The 19720-nt window shown below is 49.8% G+C and overlaps 1 protein-coding gene across 16 annotated transcripts in view; it reads left to right on the forward strand.

Moving 5' to 3' along the window:
- The window catches only part of Trerf1 (transcriptional regulating factor 1), a 222217-nt gene that overhangs the window by 72772 nt on the left and 129725 nt on the right, over positions 1 to 19720 (forward strand). For all 16 annotated transcript variants that reach the window (XM_041655764.1, XM_041655765.1, XM_041655766.1 and 13 more), the window contains exon 3: positions 14017 to 14103. The gene's annotated coding sequence lies outside the window, so the exon portion shown is untranslated. The remainder of the gene's footprint in view (positions 1 to 14016; positions 14104 to 19720) is intronic.

The raw sequence follows: 19720 nt of genomic DNA on the forward strand, positions 1-19720 counted from the left end.
TGCCATCTGGTCTGAAGGGGTGTGGCTACCATTGGCGGGTACTCACGGGTGTGGGAAGTACTTGAAACATTGTTGGAGGTGGTGATGAAGACACCGACCGGTGTTAGACACCGGAAGTCCCGCCTTTATGCCCCTCTGCAGCTCTGTGGAAGAAGCTGGTTTCCAGAAAAGCCTGGATGGGCTTGCTCAGATGCCCACCCCCTCCGTGTCTGGGCTAAGCTTTGAGGCATGTGCTGAGCCAGCCTCAAGCCCTAGTCCAACCTCTTTGTACCTACCCTCACCTCCCAAGCAGCCCAACTCCCTCAGGTGAGCCCTCCCCTCAGTATAGAAGTCAACAACGCGGCAGTGCCTGGGCCTGCATGGCATCCAGTGTGGCCGGGCCTGTGCATGTGGCTCTCCGTCCTTTGGTGCGGTTCAGGTTCCTTTGGCCCTAGTGAGGACTATGAATACACACAGTGGCGGCGTCCTTGGGGCCGGACCTATAAACAGTCTCTCTGAAGATGCTCTGAGGAGCTGGCTTCCCGCTTTGGTTCCATTGAGCATAAAGATGAGGTTTTTACGGCTAATTCAGCGGCTGGGGATGACAGGGCCTTGTGCCTGGGTGGGTGGCTCAATCTAAGTGTTTCACACTGCCCTGTTTAAAGAAACTGCCAAAAATAGAAGAGGCTCTGGGGAGAAGGGAGTGGGGCAGATAAAACCCATCTTCTGGAGGCTTCCAAGCCAAAGGAGGGGAATGACCCCTGCTGCAGGGACCCACAGTCTGTCTCAGGGTGCTCCCCATCTGAGCAGTAGACACAGTTCTCCTGAGAGGGACTCAATCTGATGGCAAAGGTCTAGGAAGAGACGCCTGATGTTCCTACAAGCTGGTGGGTGCACAGCCCACATTCTCAGGAGCTCGGGGGGGGGGGGGGGGGGCAGGAGCGACCTGTTCCTACAATGGATGGAGGAGCGTTGAGCCTTACTTGTCTCCAGTGCCATTTGATGGTAAGTGACACAGGAGAGGGCCCTCAAGGAAGCCTTGAAAGGGCCAGGCATAGTGGTGCACGCCTTTAATCCCAGCACTTGGGAGGCAGACGCAGGCCAATCTCTGTGAATTCAAGGCCAGTCTGGTCTACAGAGCAAGTTCCAGGACAGCCAGGCTACACAGTGAAACCTTGTCTTGGAAAAAAATCAAAAGCAAAGAAAAAAGCAGCCATTGAGGGAAGCAGCAGATTCGGGCTCCATCCTGGTGCATGTGTGTAATTTGTGCTGTGTTTAGTAGGAGGTCATCAGTCATCAGAACTGTAAAAAACAACGGAAACATTGTGTGTGTGTGTGTGTGTGTGTGTGTGTGTGTGTGTGTAGCCATGTGTATGCCATGATGCATATGTGGCAATAAGTTTTCAAAGTCAGGTCATCAGCTGTGGCAGCAAGCTGGGCTAATTCTCGGTCTCACCCTTCATCTCCTTTAGAGCATGTAGCTGGTGGACGAGGCTGTTTCGTTGGCTGGACTTCTCATCCTAGAAACCCGTGAGGAGATGGTTTGGAGTTGGGTTAGCGCTGGAGAATTGTCAGGGGCTTCATAAATGTGGCTGTTGTTCCCTTGCCTCATCCCACATCAAATGATGAGGTTTTGTTTTAGATCCCTTGGGTCTATCACTGTCAAGGTCAAAATGTATGAATCTTGTAGAAAGGACTTCAGGTACCACCTAGCTTGATGTTCCCATTTCACAGAGGAGACCTGGGGTGGAGAACAGAGAAGTAAAGGTTTTTCTTAGTATTGCTGTGAGGTTGTGCTGGGCTCAGGGCCTGACTCCTGAACCTGCTTCCCCTTCCTGTCCAGGAAGTCGTGTGATCAGCTACTCCCCTGCATGCCCCTCGCTTAGAATAAAGGCCAAATGCTTGCTCCCCCCACCTCCTCATCTCCCCTCAGCATCCATAACTAGCCATACCTCTCACTCAGACCACACTGGATTCCTGGGTAGTCTTGACTTTCCTGCTTCAGGGCCTTTGCACTTGCTACTCTCTTTGTCTAGAATACCCCACCCTCTGCTGTCCCTCACCTCCTTCAGAGATACCTTCCTTCACCCTCCAGGACTAAGTGCCTTTTGGATCACTTTCTGCTTGACCTACCCTATGCTTGCTTCTCCAGAGTTTAGCACCGTGCAGCACACTGTATTCATTTACCCAATGTGCTTCCTCCCTTTAGATTAGAAGCACCAAAATATGTTCACTGCTGCATGTCCAGCATCTGGATCACTCTTGACACGTGGTAGATACTCAGTTTGTAATTTTTTTTTTTTTTTTTTTTTTTTTTTTGGTTTTTCGAGACAGGGTTTCTCTGTGGTTTTGGAGCCTGTCCTGGAACTAGCTCTGTAGACCAGGCTGGTCTCGAACTCACAGAGATCCGCCTGCCTCTGCCTCCCAAGTGCTGGGATTAAAGGCGTGAGCCACTACTGCCCGACACAGTTCGTAATTTTTGAAAGAAAAAGGAGAGAGGGATGGAGGGAGAGGAGGGGAGAAGTAGAAGGAAGGGAGGGAGGGAGAGGGAGGAAGAGGAGGGGAGAAGTAGAAGAAAGGGAGGGAAGGAGAGAGGGAACAACAGACACACATTGAACGGCATGGAGCCTGGCAGGGGTGTGAAGGAGATGGTGGTGGGGTGCACACCAGCTGTTAGAGCACTTCCTCACAGTGCTCTGAAACCTTGGTTTGATCCCCAGTACCACATACTCCAGGTGTGGTGGCTCACAGTCTGTAATCCCAGAGCTCAGACTCCATCTCTCTGGGGTGTGGGCTGCAAAGATGGTTCAACCTTTCAGAGCACTGGCCGTTCTTCCAGAGGACCTAGGTTCGATTCCCAGCACCCACATATCAGGTTATAAACTGTCTGTACCTCAACTTCTAGGAGATCTGAACCCTCCTCTTCTTGCCTCCTAGGACACAAACATAAATGCACATCAGATCAAATAAATAAACCTTTAAGATACAAGAGGCAATGTTTGCAAATGCCAAGGCCTTGCAGGGTCCACGACTTGACCTTTGGTTTGCCCCACCTTGCCAAACTATGGGCTAGGGAGTGAGTCTGCCGAAGCCTTGGTATGTGTCTTGCCTCAGGTTCGTGGTTTAAAAGTCACCCACGTAACCAGAGTTCATTTTCTGGAAGACAAAGGAAGGACCAGAAGACTTGATCCAAGGATGCTGGGAAAACCGTGACGTCTCTGTGTGTGGCTGGTGGTTGTACAGTGAACCTGAATTTTGTTTGTTATCATGAAATTGAGAGGTCAGGAGGGGAAGCTGAAAGTTTCCGGGTTCTGGTCCTGCCCCCTTTTTGGTGGCCCTGACCAGTGACTTCCCTGTTACAGCTTCAACTTCCTCATTTCTGAAGTGAGAATTGGACCAGGCCAGGTGGAGGGGGTGGGGGGGGGTTGACAAGGTTCTTTGGAAGCCATATTGATAGTTTGAAGAGGACCTTCCCCAAAGGGACAAGAGTCGGAACCCTATAGTTCTTAAGGTCCTTTCTGGCCCTGACCTCCCTGGTGCCACTTTAGAATCATGGCTCTCGTGGATGGCGGATCAGGGTTTGGGTGAGACAACTATGTCCTTGATGGGGTAGGAATAAAAATGGTTGACCAGTATCTTCAGTGCAGGTTGCTTTAGTTAACATGGCCTGCCTCTCTCTCTCTCTCCCTCTCTCTCTCTCTCTCTCTCTCTCTCTCTCTCTCCCTCTCTCTCTCTCTCTCTCTCTCACACACACACACACACACACACACACACACACACACACTGTCTCTTTTCTTGATCTGAACCTATAGACAATTGTAAGATCAAGAGTTTCGGTTTGATCCCCACTCCTCGCCCCAGTCTGAGTCTGTTTCCTCAGCTTTTCACGCCAACTCTCAGCTTGTCTGCCTGTTTTAGGGGAACACAATTGGTTTTCCACCCAACTCTTCTCCCTGGACTGGTGTGATGCCATCTAGGCCGGTTTGGATTTGGTTTCTTTAGCACTGGTGCCCCTCCTCCACTTCTCTGTGCCCACCCCCATCCCAACCCCTGGCCTAGTCCAATGAGGGGAAAGCCACACTTCCACCAGCTTTAGGAAGCTTCCGCCCCTTCCCACACCCTTGCTTCTTGTTCAGAATCAGCTTCGCAGTTTGTGGGGCCCAATGCGGATGCAAATGTGGGGCCCCATTTTTAAAAATAAGAACACTGACTTTGAAGACAGCGACAGGATTAAATCAAGCCCCATGAGACCACATAGGTACGTGTCTGTGACACTGGCTGTCGATTACTGTTTCTTTCCTATGCTAGCAGGACATTGGAGGCATTGGACATGCATTTTCAGTTATTAGAAGCTTCCCCAGAAGGGCTTTGAGCTGCATCTCTCATACTGACTCGGGGTTGTTACCATGAATTATTATGTGTTTGGAAACGTGGAATACTGTAGGAATGGCCATGCCCGTGGCTTCTGGTGGGAGGATGGTGGTAGGAAGGGTGTGGACCATGCCTATGGCTTCTGGTCGAAGGATGGTGGTAGGAAGGGCGTGGACCATGCCAGTGGCTTCTGGTGGAAGGATGGTGGTACTGTTCCGGCTGCCCTAAGGACACTGAAGGAACATCTGTTTGGAACATAATTTGGTTTGCCCTTTACAGAAAATTTTCTGAGAGCCACCATCTGTCTATGGCTTGTTGGTTAAGAGCACTGCTGCTCTTGCAGAGGACCCTGGTTTGGTTCCCAGCGCCCACATGGTGGCTCATAACCACCTTCCAGTTTCTCAGGACCAGGCGTTCTCATCTGGTCTTGAAGGCTCCTGCATATGTGAGGTACACACACACTCACAGAGGCTCACACACACATACATGCTAAATAAAGGAGCCAGCAGTGGTGGCACACACCTTTAATCCCAGCACTTGGGAGGTAGAGGCAGGCGGATCTCTGTGAGTTCAAGGCCAGCCTGGTCTAGTCTATAGAGCTAGTCCCAGGACAGCCAGAGCTATACAGAGAAATCTGGTCTCAAAACTTCAATCAATCAATAAATGAATAGAAATAAAAATTAAATAATAAAAGAAGGGAGATAATTTCACAAAGATTCACACGAAACTTACTAAATCAATAATGGAAGGAACTAATAAGTCTTTTTATTTTTCAAGTCTTTGATGAGTAGAGCAGGTGTCCCACCCGTCAAGGGCCTGTTGAGAGACTGGGTGTTTGCCTAGCCTGCACTACCTCTGAGGGTGCCTGTACTCACATGCTTAAATCCACATGCAGACACACACGTACACATATAAAGTTTTTACTTTAATTAATTAATATTTGTTTTGTTTTTTTTTTGAAAAAATATTTCTCTGTGTAGCCCTGACTGTCCTGGAACTCACTCTGTAGACCAGGCTGGCCTCGAACCACAAAGACCCGCCTCCCTCTGCCTCCCAAGTGCTGGGATTAAAGGTGCGAGCCACCACTGCCTGGCAAGTTTTTTATTTTTTTTAAAGACTTTATTTTGTTTTGTGTATGAATGTTTTGTCTGTATGTAGACATGAGAACCACTTGTGTGCCCAGGGCCCTTGAACGCCAGAAGAGGGCTTGATCTTCTGGGAGGTGGAAGAAAGAAGACCAGCAATTCCGGGGCATCCTTGGCTATATGACAAGCCCAAGGCCAGCATGTGATACATGACTCTTAAAACAAGTAAACCACCACCACCAATACCAATAGAGATTTAACTTAGCTCAAGCGTCTCTCTTCTTGAGAGTGCTTGGTCATATTTAGCCTTCTGCCTTCATGTTCTCTGCGGTTCCCAGTCCTGAGTTCCTGGTTGGCATTTCTAGTCCTGGCAGGGTTCTCATACATAGTAAGGACATAGCAGCTTGTCTGCACTGCCACCAGGCATGGTGGTGCACATGCATAATCCCGGCACTTGGGAAGTAGAGAGGCAAGAGGATCAGAAATACAAGGTCACCCTCAGCCGCATTGAGACCTTGCCTCAAATAAAAAAGAAGAAGGAGGAGGAGAAGGAGGAGGAGGAGGAGGAGGAGGAGGAGGAGGAGGAGGAGGAGAGGGAGAGGGAGACAACTGTGGAGATGGCTCAGTCAATAAAATGCTTGCCACACATATATGAAGACCCAAGTTCAGATTCTCAGCGCCCACATAAAAAGCCAGGAAGGGCAGCATATGCCCGTAATCCCAGACTTGGGGACACAAAGACAGGAGGATTTTGAAGCTCAATGTGCAGCTTCAGGTTCAGTGAAAAGCTGTCCCAAAAAAATAAGGTTGAGGAAGACGCCTGATACTGACCTCCATATGCATCCGTATGTATACGTACCTCACACACGTGATTACAAACACATAAAATACGCTAATAAAGACATTCGAACTAATTCCTGCAAGAGAGTAAAGATGAAACATTTTACAAAGAAAAGAAAGAACGAAAAGAAAATGCCGTAGCTACACCATCAGGTGGGCAGTGGTAGTTCATGTGGCCAGAAGAATAAAAGCATTTTGGCATCAGGGAGCAGATACCACGAGCACCTCAGGAGCATCTTCTCTTCACATCCCTAGAGTGTGGGTACCGTTATTCTTGTCTTCATCCTCTTTGGCTGATGGAGGATGTAGGTCTGAGACACGGAGGCAGGCTTAGACCTACCATGTGACTCCTAAACGTCGTCCCTCCATCATGGTCCCCACCCGTTGTGACCATGGCTGGTCTATGCCAGCCCACTGCTTGGGGTTCTCTTTCCACCTCCTTTCCGTTTGACCTAGTTGAACCTCGCTTTTTGAGATCCAAGTCAGATCTCACTTCCTCCATGAGACCTTCTCCAACCACTCCCACCTCCCACATCTCTTCCTGGGCAGTCAGTGGCAGGTGACGCTGCACTGTGGCCCAGGATGTCACCTCACTGTTCTGAACACGGCGTCTTGAATGCCGAGCAAGACCCCGATGGGCTTAAAGTGTGGGTCTCAAATATCTGAACTCACTTTGACTGTGAGGCTCCACCCAAGCAACTGGAAGGAAGGGATTGTTTATGGGGCCAGAGGCAGGGCTGAGGAATGTCTTCAGGATGGTACAGCACACGAGCGACTGGTGGGGAAGACCATTCCCATACAAGGTCTGAGAGAAGTGTCCCTGGAGCCTCAGGGGGGGCAAAGCTGTGAGAAAGGGACCCCACCATAGTAGCTGATACATTTGAGAACTTTAAAAAGTATGTATAGTGTGTGTGTGTGTGTGTGTGTGTGTGAGTGTGAGTGAGGGGGAGATGGAAGAAGTGAGGGAGGGAGGGACGGAGGAAGGGAGGGAGAAAGGGAGAGAAGAGAGAGAGGGGAAGAGCATCCAGGCCAGTGTGTGGGGGTCCGTTCACATATGTGGACGGCAGAGGACAGTTTGTGGGGTTGGTTCTCTCCTCCCACCCTGTGGGTCCTGGAGCGCAAGCTCAGGAGGTCAGGGTTGTTCACGGTCATCCCTTCTCTCCGAGCTGCTTAGCTAGCCTGACAACTGCACTTAAGAGTCAGCAGTGGTGTTTTCCCGTTGCACGCGTGGCCAGTGGCCCTCACGAAGGCTTCCCAGAAAGCCTTTCGCTGAAGGTGCAGCTCCATGATAGAGTACCTGCCCAGCAGGCTTGAGACTCCGGGTCCACAGCAGCGCCACAAAAACTAATGAGCAAAGCCACAGTTATCTCTGCGGGGGTCATGCATTTGGGTTGAGTAGGGCTAGTCCCTGTGATGGCTCAGTTCAATGTCCCAGCAGTTTGGATAATTGGCAGGTGTCTGTTTGGGCAGCGCATGTCTCCCAGAGACACCCAGGTCACTTGCAGTGACTTTGTCTTACCCAGGGAGGACTTGGCCTATCTCCATGTGATGCTGCTTAATTTCATTTCTTTTTTCTCTATTCCTATTTTCCACCCACCCCATTGGCTTAGATCCTCTTTAGACACTGGAAGGACTGGAGCTTCAGGGAAGTGGTCCCCACCAAGGAGAGGCTGAGTTCCTCACTTGGGTCCTTCATGCTATGCTCAGCTGGATTTGCCATTCCTAAGTGTGTCAGGGTTCTTCCTCCTCTTCAGAGGTGTGACCCAAGGGCCCTGTACAGCCTCCCTGGCAGTGCTCCGTGCTCGATGCTGTGTGGTCCCCAAGCCTTGAGCTCTTAGCTCTCTTCCTGCCTTTTGAGATAGTCGTTCACTTCTCTTCTTTGCCTCAAGAGACATTAGGGAGTGATGGGGAGTGGGTGGGTTGGGGAATCCCGCGGTCTGCCCCTTATGATCCTTTGAGGTTCTAGACTCCTGATGTCTAAGCTGCCTGTTAGTTGGAGTATGTGTGGTTGTCGTCAGCAGAGACTCAGTGCTACTGAGAAATACAAAGGATTTTATTTTGAGGAAGACAAAGATGGAGGTCCAGGGAGACCCACGGGAGAGGACATGGGCTTGCGTGGCTGTTGAGGGCCAAATGGGCTCTGGGCAGGGCTTGTCACACTAAGAAACCTTTCCACATCTGTTCTTGGGGACCCACCATGGCTCAGGGATGTTTGGGTTCCAAAGCCCAGGCAGGGCAGAGAAGCCTAGAGGGCCTAATGAGGAAATCATTCATTTGTCAAGGAGGGTGTGGTTCTGCAGTGCATGCTGGGACCTGGCCTGGAATCTCATGCTTATAAGACTGAACTGCCTTCTAGCCCACTTAAAAAAATAAAACCTGCACATGAATAATTCCCAATTTTAATAGCGCATCAAATCACAGAAAACTAGCAAAATAAACACCAAAATAACCCCAACGCCAGGTCTTCCACCCCAAACCAAATGTATAATAGACTCTGGGGTGTGGGATCTAGGATCTTAGAAAATACAACAACAGATAGCCAATGTTGAGAACCACTGAATTTGGTGTTCGTTTTAGCCTAGTTTTATTTAGACTTCTCAGTAGCTCATGTGGTAATCTGAAGTGTTATGTAATTTTGTTCCCTTAGAATACTGTGAGCAAACGTAAATCTTAATGCCAAGAGGTCTTCTTTGTTAAAAGGTTTGTGTTAATTTTAATTACATGTACTTGTGTGCAGAGTGTGGGCAGGTGTATGCAGGTACCTATGGCAGCCTGAAGGGGGGCGTTACATTCCCTGGGGTGGGGGAGTTCAGGTCGCCTGACATGGGTGCTTAGAACTAAATTCTGGTCCTCTGTGAGAGCAGCTGATGCTCTTAATCACTAAATCATCTCTGCTGCCCCTTTAATCCTCTCCGTGAGAAACCCATTGTCAATCTCCGCAGGTCCTGATAAAAAGCCGGAGGCCTGCCTGTGGTAATAACTCAGACTCTTCTCTACAGCCCGTCAGATGGGAGTTTGACCCTGTTGTAAGCATGGATTTGAATCTTTGCTTTCTTCTTCTTTTTTTATAATGATCTATTTATTTATTTATTTATTTATTTTGATTTTTTTTTTTCGAGACAGGGTTTCTCCGTAGCTTTTGGTTCCTGTCCTGGAACTAGCTCTTGTAGACCAGGCTGGCCTCGAACTCACAGAGATCCGCCTGCCTCTGCCTCCCGAGTGCTGGGATTAAAGGCGTGCACCACCACCGCCCGGCAATCTATTTATTTATTTTGTGTGCATTGGTATTGTGTCTGTGTGAGGGTTGTCAGGTCCCCTGGAACCAGAGTTACAGACAGTTGTGAGCAGCCAGTGCTCTTAACCACTGAACCATCTCTCCGGCCCAAATCTTTAATTTCTTATTATTGTTTTACAAAAGCTAATGGGCTAGAGGCCTGAGGCCACCCTTCTCTGTAAAGAAACCCCCGAGACTCTGAGAGTAGAGATCTTACTGGAAGTGTTTTTGCTAGAAGAATTGTGTATCCCGTCAGTTACAAATAGCATGGCCAGTGTGGGGAGACTGATCCGAGATCAAGTCTGCGGGGTGGGCGTTGTTTAAAGGGTTTGGTGCTTTTTTATCTTTACCATTGAAGTTTCTGGTTTTTGCCTCTTCCTAAATGAGTCATTATTTTTTTTTAAAAAAGGAACCTGTCTTGGGAGGGAGTAGGGAAACCGCCGCAGAGGGTGGTGTGGAGGAGGCCTTGGTGGGGCCGGCAGTCAGGTGACTGAATTTACAACTGGGCCAGCCTGCCTCTGCTTCTGGTTCTGGAGTCCTAGGATTATAGGTGGCTGCCACCACAGCCAGTTTGTTTGGTGCTGGGGATCGAACCCAGGGCTTCGTGGGTCCCAGTCAAGTGCTCTTCTGACTAAGCCACATCCCCGGCCTATGTGAGCATTCTTTCTATGTTTCTCATAAACTTCCTGTTGGGGCATGTGTGCGGCCTCAGCATCGAGCCTGCACTTCACCAAGACCTGAAGCCTCTCCAGAACCTGTCCTGGGCTGGCCCATTGTCCCGCCTGCCTGCTGCTCCCTTGTCCTTATCTCTGGGAAGTGCTCTGTGGCTTCTGCACTTGCTTTCCTGAGTGAGTGCTCAGAGAGGACTGGTGTGGAGGGAGGGAGGGAGTGAGGGAGGGAGGGAGGGAGGGAGGGAGGGGAGCAGCATGAAGCGGGTCCCTTATGTAATGCCAGGCACCGTGAAGGATGTATTTATATACTTCTTGTTTTATTTAGGCCTTACATTAACTCATGCAGAACCAGAATCAAAGAGGCTAGGGCAGCAACCGAAGGTTGGACAGCGCTGGGTGCCAAAGCTGGTCTCGCTTCCACACCAGGCTTGACTCCTGTGTTCCTGTCACTCCAGCCAAATTGGGAGGAGCATGCCACCCCTTTGCTTCCCTTGTTCTGGGCAGATCTTGATTTACCGGCATCTTAGTGATAGCGATGTCTTGACCACACTCTTGTTCTCCCACATGCATGTTGTTCAGGACTGCCCTTCTTCATGCGGGCAGAGAGTGGGGGTTGGTGATCCTTGGCCGATTTTCACAGTTCCCAGGCAGCTTGTGGGTCCCAGCTTCCGCGTGGCCCCTTCTGACTAAAGTGGAGCTGAATGGATCTGATTTCCAGAAGGCAGTGCATTCCTCTCTTAGCCCATGGGCACCAGGCATTGCCTGTCCCTGTGCCCACCAGCTCCACTCAGCGAGCCTGCTCTCATGGAGGGCTTCCTTTGAAGAAAGCAGAAGGCGAGGTCATCGGTATGGCTTTGAGGACACATGAATAGGCAGCTAAGGAAGAGTTCTGGGGCTTGAATCTGGGGCGACCATGACGAGGCAGAGAAGGGGGAGTCTACGCCCTGCTCTTCCTTCTCCTCTTCTTCATCCTGATGGCAGCCCGCAAGTGCCCGGCTGCACAGCCAACATAGAAAAATAGATGTGCCTGCAGAAGCTTCTAGAAGGCCAGTGTCCTGCCTTCCAGTTCTACTTTCTGAAAACCCTTTGAAATTCCACCTCACGAGCATCACTGTTGCTCTGTGGAGCCATTCCAGTCTTCAGCAGTGGGCAGTGTCGGATTGTTTGCTTGTTTGTGGGTTGTTGTTGGTGTGTATGTGTGTGCATGTGTGCGTGTGTGCGCATGTGTGTGAGTGTGTGTGTGCATGTGTGCGTGTGTAGATGTTTTGGCCATATGCATGGCTGTGCACCATGTGCCCTTGGAGGTCAGAAGAGGGTGTCATATCCCCTAGAACTGGAGTTACAGATGGTTGTGATCACCACGTGGGTGCTGGGAGCTGAACCCAGGTCCTCTGGAAGAGCAACCAGTGCTCTGGGTGGCTGAGCCACCTCTCCATCCCTAGCAAGTGTTCTTTAATAAAGCTGCAGTTGCCCTGGTGGTGGTGTGTATGTGTACGGAGGGTGTTGGAGTCTATATGGGCAGATAGAACGCTTACCCAGAAAGCTAAGTGCAGTTCGCTGAGAGGAGGTGGTGAGCGGACTGTGTGAGGCTCCGTCCTTCCTGGCCTTGTGAGAGCCAGTGGGCAGCGGTGAGAGGGTGACATTAAGGATTTGGTGGACAGAAGTGCCTCCCGGAAACAAAGTCTAAGAAAAACTCGTGTGCCATTTGCAAAGGAATGGCTGTGGAGTTTTGAATTTTGTTTTTGTTTTTGTTTTGTTTTTGGATTTTTTCAAGACAGGGTTTCTCTGTAGTTTTTGTGCCTGTACTGGAACTAGCTCTTGTAGACCAGGCTGGCCTCGAACTCACAGAGATCCTCCTGCCTCTGCCTCCCGAGTGCTGGGATTAAAGGCGTGTGCCACCACCGCCCGGCTTGAATTTTGTTGTAATGGTGAGCCAACCAAACCAGCTGGATAATAGGATCGGTTACTACAATGTCCAGTGAAGATTTATCTGGGTGTGTGTAGTAAAAGGGAGCTGAGCTCAGAGACATGGGTCATGTCAGACTATTTTTCCTGTATATGGTGTGCATGTATGTTAAGGTCTCCAGAACCCACTTACAGCGGACAAAATAGTCCACACCTGTAATCCCAGCACTCACACGGTGAGAGGCGGAGACAAGTGACCCCTCAGATGCTGCGGCCAGCCCAGCTAGCCTGGAGCTGTCTACCAGGTGGAAGGTGAGGGCTGACAGCCGAGGTTGTCCTCTGCCCTCCGTGTGTACTGGTACCGGCTCTCACACACATACACAAACACGCACACAAGATTCAAGCTCAGGTTTTGCATTCGCTGCTGTGTCCCCAGCCCCCACCGTGTTGAATTTTAAGAATGAAACATTGAAAACCGGGAGGCTTCAGTCCCCCGTGTGCCCCTCACCGCCTAGAAGACTCTGAGAGAGTTACTGTAAACCCGTGAACATCTTCACAGGACAGATGTGTGAGGATTCCGACTTCTGGCACACCCATCTCTTAGCGTCTTTTAAAAAAATGTGTGTTGCCTCACAAGATGACAGCCATGATGTTTGTGAGCAGGTGGAATTGGGCAGTGGAATGGGAAGCTATCCTGTGGGAATCGTGGGGAAATGATGCGGCCCAGATGGAATGAAGCTGTGTTGGGGCCTCTAACTGAAGTTTAGAAACATTGTAGAACCCAAGCTGCTGAAAACCCTGCGGCCATGTCGCTTGTGTCCCTGCCAAACCAAAACCACCGCCTCTAACTGAAACTGTACGTCAGGGTTGCAGGCCACAGAGGCTAACTAGCTACAGCAGGAGGCCTGCTTTTGAGGGGAGACCTGTGCTGGTGGGGTACCAGACTAAGGGGCATGCCCCACCACCCCCACCTGCACTGAACTCCCTGCCATCTGCTCAGCTCGCTCTGGCCAGAACCAGATGACTTTCTGTCATCTAGACACCTCCCAGCCTGCAGCTCCTTGTTCCGCCACACTGCCTCCATCGGCACCATGGTCCCCTCTTCCTACATAGGACTCCTCCTCATGCACCAATCCCTTGACCTGTGTCGGGCCTGGGACCTCACCCCTTGTGTCTCACGGGGGCCCACCCTCATTTGGGCAGGCAGATCAGTGTCTTCTAGCTTTATTCCTTGCTGTTGCCTGTGAGAGGTAGGTCTAGCCCATAATAGGCTTCCAGTAGGGGGTACAGCAGACGCTCCTGGCTTCTGTAGAAGCTGTCCCTCCGAGGTCTCTCTGGGCCTCTGTGTTACCACACTGATAGAGCATCAGTCTTATCATTCTGAATTCGAGTAATTTTGACACTGGGGACAACTTCCTCCTTCCTGCGGGACAGCTCTCTTCTCTTCGTTTCTTTGATCCGCGGGAAAGCAGTCAATCTTGCCGCTATCCCGCGGCAGCTACTCTGTGCCACCCTCTGGAACTTAGCGCTGTCACTGCACTGACTGTGTGCCGCTAGCTGCTGAGGTCAGAGCGGCTGAGGGGTGGTGGGAAAGGACCCGCCTTCAGATGTCTGTGGAATTAGCAGTTACATCATTCGCCGGTAGGTTAAACATGGAACTTGAAGGCAAGAGGCAGGGCTGAGATGGCTTGACTAAGCCAGAGTGGAGTTTAGGTTCACTTCTCCTCAGCCCTGCCCCACCCCAGGGACCTTCCTCGGCAGTGCGATGGGTCTTCCTCTAGAGTGGCCCGTCTGCTCTGAGTTTCTCAGAGCTTACCCCATCCTCACCCTCATGGTTGCTACGATGCCCGTGTCAGGCCCAGATCTCCTGAACATGTGGTTACTTCCACAGGCTCTGGCTCTGGAGAATGCTGAAGGAGGAAGACGCAGGAGCAAGGCGACCCTGAAGGAGTAACCAGCCGTCTTGATCCTGAAACAGGTAGGCATCTTCTCCCTTCTCCCCATCTCTGCAGGCAGATCATGAGACGGCAAGGGGTTCCATGGTGATTTGTTTAACTAGTGTTGTGGAAAATTCCCCAGGAGGGCAGACGGACTTCTGCGGTCCTAGACTCCCACAGGTTTTTGGAAAACTGTCTCTAGGAAAGGGTCAGTGGATGCACACGTGGGGTTTCAGCATCGTCTGGGGTGAGCAGTGGGGATCCTGCCTTGTGCGTCTTTTCATGGTTGTAAATGGCTGAGGGTGAAGGGATTGTCTGTGAGAGAGCCTGGGGTGCCCAGAAGGCGCCGTGGTGACCAGGGATGTGTCAAAGTAGTTCTGAGGGGTGATCTATAAGAGTTCATTTTATTTTTAATTACGTGAAAATGTGTGCATCTGTGTGTGGATTTTTGCACATGGTTGCAGTGCCCATGGATGCCAGAAGAGGATGTTGGGTCCTCTAGAGCTGGAGTTATGGGCAGCTGGGATGTAGTGCTAAGAACCTAACGCTGGTCTTCGGCAAGACCAGTCAGTGTGTGCTCTTAACTGCTAAGCCAACTCTCCATTCCCTATTGGCTAATGACTGTCAACTCAATGCCAAGTAGAGCAAACTTGGAGACACACTTCTGTGAATGCCTGTAGGGCTCTTCTCAAGAAGTTAACTGAAAAAGGGAGGTTCATCTTGAGTATGGATGGTGCCATCCCGTGAGCTGTGTACCAGGATGAATCAAAAGAAGAAAGAGAGGGACGAGGGACATGACAGCTCCATCTTGACACTGGGGTGATGGAGGTGGGAGGATCAGGAGCTCAAGGTCATCCTCAACTTCATCTTGAGTTCAAGACCAGCTTGGACTATATGAGACCCTTTCTGAGTTGGGGAAATCAAGAGGGAGAGAGGAGCTTCAGAATTTGTTGCGTTCTGCTTCCTGACTGGGCACACAGTGTGCCTGTCCAACTACCTCTGCTTCCTGAACCAGGAGTCCCAGCAGGCCTGAACTTTCCCGTGTTGTCAGCTCTTGCCCATGAGCAATTCTCATCGTTTTCTGCCTCTAGAAAATAGGCACATGGCTATAGTTCTTTGCCAAGACTTCCACAGGAGCTGCCAGAAGGGCCCATAGACGGGTGGGAGTGTAAACAGAGCCTCCACTTTGGAAGATTCCTCTTTGGATTTTCTGTGTATAGGTATTTTGGCTGCTTGTATCTGTGCGTGCCACATGCATACCTAGTGCCTGAGGAGATCAGAAGAGGGCATTAGATCCCCTGGAACTGGAGTTACGGATGGGTGTGAGCCACCGTGTGTGTGATGGGAACCAAACCCAGGTCCTCTGCAGGAGCAGCCAGTGCTCTTAACCTCTGAGCCATCTCTCCAGCACCACCTTTAACTTTTAGATAAAAGCCTGGTGTGGTGTGGAAAGAGACAGTTCTTTAACACCTCCTCAATGGCAGGCTTTTTGTTTTGTTGTTTCTTTGTTAGAGACAAGGTCTATGCCGCATCAAACTCCTGATGTAGCTGAGATGCCCGTTCAGTTCTAGTCTTCCTTCCTCTACTTCCCCAGTGCTGGCATCACAGGCATGTACCATGCCAACACACCTAGTCGTTGTGGTACTGGGGATCAAACCAGGGATTTGCGCTTGTTAGGGGATCACATTTATCTGCCAGGTGAGTGAGACCCCGTAGGTGTTCCTTCGTGGACTTAGTTACATTATTTCTTTTTTGCTGTGCCTGATTTTGATTGAGTTTTCAAGCCGTTTCGTCTAGGGGTTCTATCGTGGAGCAAGTGGACGATGGAGGACACTCTGGAAGGACTGTTTATAATGGTGCGATAGCAGGGCGAGGAAAACCCGGCAAGGGAAGCTTGAGGTTTTCCCCGACAGCGGGGGCACGGAGCTGTTCCCATACCTGCTCCAAAAGGAAGAGAGTACAGAGGGTCTGAATGGGAAATCACCTGGATAAAGGGCTCCAGAAGCGGGATGCAGACAGCCTACAGGAAAGACCAGGATAATGTCATCTGACACGGTCTCCCCCCCACTGTCAGCATCTCCCTCCCATCAGCAGCTCACCAAGACCAGATAGCCTACGGGTTAGAGCTGAGGAACTGGTGGAGGGGGACTTCAGTAGCAGGTGGGAAGTGCTTGACAGGGCTAGAGGGTGCTGATCTCCTGGGCTCTTTCTGTTTTAGTATCAAAACTGTGTGCGCACAGGACGTAGCAGTGGAAGCTAGCCTTGCATGCTCGAGGCCCTGAGTTCCGTCTCCAGCACCAGCGCAGAAGATCTGCAATGTGGACTGTTAACCGGAAGGTCTGGGAAGAGCAATAAAAATCTTGTTCTTTTTCAGAGTTTTAAAATAAAAAGACTCAGGCAAGCCAGATGCAGTGGCACACACCTTTAATCTCAGCACTCAGGAGGCACAGGCAGGATGATCTCTGTGAGTTCCAGCCCTGCCTTGTCTCCACAGTGAGTTCCAGGACAGCCAGGACTACATAGTGAGACCCAGTCTCTAAAAAACAAAAAGGAAAACAAAACAAAACAGAACAACAAAGGAAGCCTGGCACAAGGCCACCCACCCACTCCTTCTCTGAAGTGACTCTGGGTACCTGTTGTGCGTTTCCCCACCTGAACCAGTTGAGAAACACTGAAAACAAAAATCTGAGCAAGAGCAGGGATGGGGTGGGGTGGGGTGGGGTGGCAGTCAGCATTGGGGCCTGACCCCATGCCCTCCTACCTGCATGGCAAGCACAGGCCCATCTCCCTGACCAGAAAGTATTTTAATAGCGTGGTTGTAGGTAGAATCCTCGTAGGAAACTCCCATTGGCAGCAGGTAGTGTCTGGTTTTAGGATGCAAGTCTTAGGATGCAGGATCGTCAATTTAGTGAGCTAACTATGCCTTCTTCAATCCCCTTTAATTTCTAATTTGCTAATTCAACCTTTTTATGGCCGGAGTAAACACTGAGCTCAGAAATCTGGGTTGGTGAAGATTAAATGGCTGTAATGAAGCCTCTCATTTATAACCACATCCATAAAATGGGAGGAAGAATAGCAACCGCTTCACCGAGGCAGTCCAATCAAGTGCTCGGCTCAGTGGCTGGCCCAATAAATGTTGCTTTTATTAGTGTCATATATCTCAGAGTGTGTCACCTCCATGCGTTCCTGTGCATATTTAATCCAGCAAATTAACTCTCTTCACTACAAATAAATTGTCCGCCCCGTTTAGTTAGGTCTCTTAGGGATAAGGTAAATAAACATACTGAAATATTTAGTGTTTATGGATTTTTTAAGTTGAAGTATTTTTATTAGAATTTATTTGGGAGGGACATTAATATAGAGAAGTTTAAGTGACATAACTTTTAAGTTATAAGAGTTTGTAGACCTCATAGCAATGAGTCTGTATGTTCCCCTGAAAACCCTTTAGCTACTCATGGCCCAAGGTCACCTGCCCCAGCAGATTTCTCTTTGCTCTGTTTTGAGGATCCAGAAGGTGACCTTTCTTAGCTTTGGTTTTCCAGAGTAGCCACACAGCTGGGCTTTCCTGATTGGTCAGATTTTTGGGACCACCTGAACTGAGCGATGGCTTAGTTTTCTGGTTGCTGTGATAAAAGACCGGACACAGCCCATGTTAGGCAAAAAGGGTTTTATTTTGGCTCACAGGGAAGGTGTGGCAGGACTCATGGCCGTGGGAACATGTGAATGGTGGACCAGGGGCAGGAACAACCATCAAAGCCCATGTCTAGTGACCTACTTCTGCCCACTAGGTCCACTTTCTAGAGATTCCACTTCAAAGTACTGCCACAAACCCAGTCCTCAGAACATGAGCCTGTGGCCGACATCTAACACTGACATCAGCAGAATTCAGCTGTGGGATGCTGTTGGTCTTATGGGATGGGATGCTGTTGGTCTTATGGGATGCTGTTGGTCTTATGAGATGCTGTTGGTCTTATGGGATGGGATGCTGTTGGTCTTATGGGATGCTGTTGGTCTTATGGGATGGGATGCTGTTGGTCTTATGGGATGGGATGCTGTTGGTCTTATGGGGTGCTGTTGGTCTTACGGGATGGGATGCTGTTGGTCTTATGGGATGCTGTTGGTCTTACGGGATGGGATGCTGTTGGTTTTATGGGATGGGATGCTGTCATCATTTTCCAAGCTAAGACTTTGGTCTTCAGAACTGATGTCAGAATCATAGAGAATTATAGGACCTTGATTTGCGGTTCCCAGATTAATGAAGAACATAGAGCAGAGGCTTCTCCTTAACTTCATCACTTCAGTGATCTGATGCTGAGAGGTATGGGCTCTATGGGAACAATGAGAGGAAAAGGCTTGCGAGTGACCGAGAATCCACTTCAGAACTATTTACTGCACCGTCCTTGTGTTTTTGGCATCAGATCTTCAAGCTACTCTAGGGATGGGTGCTGCCTGAAAGCGTTGGTGGGGAACCACCTGGAGCTGGGGAGTTACCTGTGCAGTGCAAACGGGAAAAGATGATGCTTTTTGAAACCTTGCTTAGAGACCAGTTCTCCATCATCAGGTCTCGGTTGAATTTAAAGGTTAAAGTTGTGGGGAAATTCACTCCCCACAAATGTTTTTGATAAATCCAATTCATTATCGAGGGGAGACATTCTCTCTCCAGACATTAACTTAGAATGCTTAGTTTACGGTGCTATCAGAGGGAAGGAAGAATTCTGAAGTGCTTAAGTAGGTCAAAAGAAAGGATGTGCCAACAGCTTTTCCTTTTCCACTATTTCATCCCTAATGTGATTTTGAAACAAGAAATTGTTTTGGCCTTCAGTTTTATGGTGTAACACTCTGTGTGTGTGTCTGTGTGTGTGCGTGTCTGTGTACACTCAGACGAGTTTTATTTGGAGAGCCCCAGAAAGGAAGAGACGCGACTACAATAAACAACAGTGTCTAGCAAACAGTTGCAGGTCAGGGTGAGCTCCTGTAGCTAAGCTGCCTCTTAGAAGGTCTGGGAGAAGGCTCAGTGGGGAAAGTGCTCACCAGCCAAGTGTGAGGACCTGAGTTTGACTTCCCAGCACCTGGGTGTAAAAGCCAGATGCTATAGTGCCTGTCTATAATCCCAGAGCTCCTAAGGCATGCTGGGAGGTGGAGATAGGATTCTCCCCAGAAGCACATTGATCAGGTAGCCTGGCGTACACAGCACCCATGAGACCCTGTCTCACATAAGTTAAGAAGTGAGGAACAATCCCTAAAGATGTGCTCTGACCTCCACACAGGCTTCATGGCCTCATGACGTGCTTGTTTGTATCCCCAAAACCCTGTACTTGGCAGAGAGGGAGAGGGAGAGGGAGAGGGAGAGGAAGAGGGAGAGAGAGAGAGAGAGAGAAAGGCTGTACTATTTTGGTAGCTTCCAAGGGGTAACTAAAAAAAGAAAGAAAGGCGTGTGTGTTCATGTGTGTGCATGGTATGGAAGCCAGAGGTTAATATCATGTGCCTTCCCATATTGCTTTCCACCCCGTTTTTTTGAAATAGGGTCTTTCACTGAGCCTGGAGCCCACTGATTCGGCAAGACTGCCTGGCCAATGAGCTCTGAGGACCCTCCTGTCTCTACCATCTTTGTTCTGGGATGGCAGCACAGCTATGCCCTGCTTCTCATATGGGTGCTGA

This window comes from Microtus oregoni, unplaced genomic scaffold (assembly GCF_018167655.1).
Source record: "Microtus oregoni isolate MIOR12 unplaced genomic scaffold, Mior012 000007F_ref0000211, whole genome shotgun sequence".
In the NCBI taxonomy this organism is placed as follows: Eukaryota; Metazoa; Chordata; class Mammalia; order Rodentia; family Cricetidae; genus Microtus; species Microtus oregoni.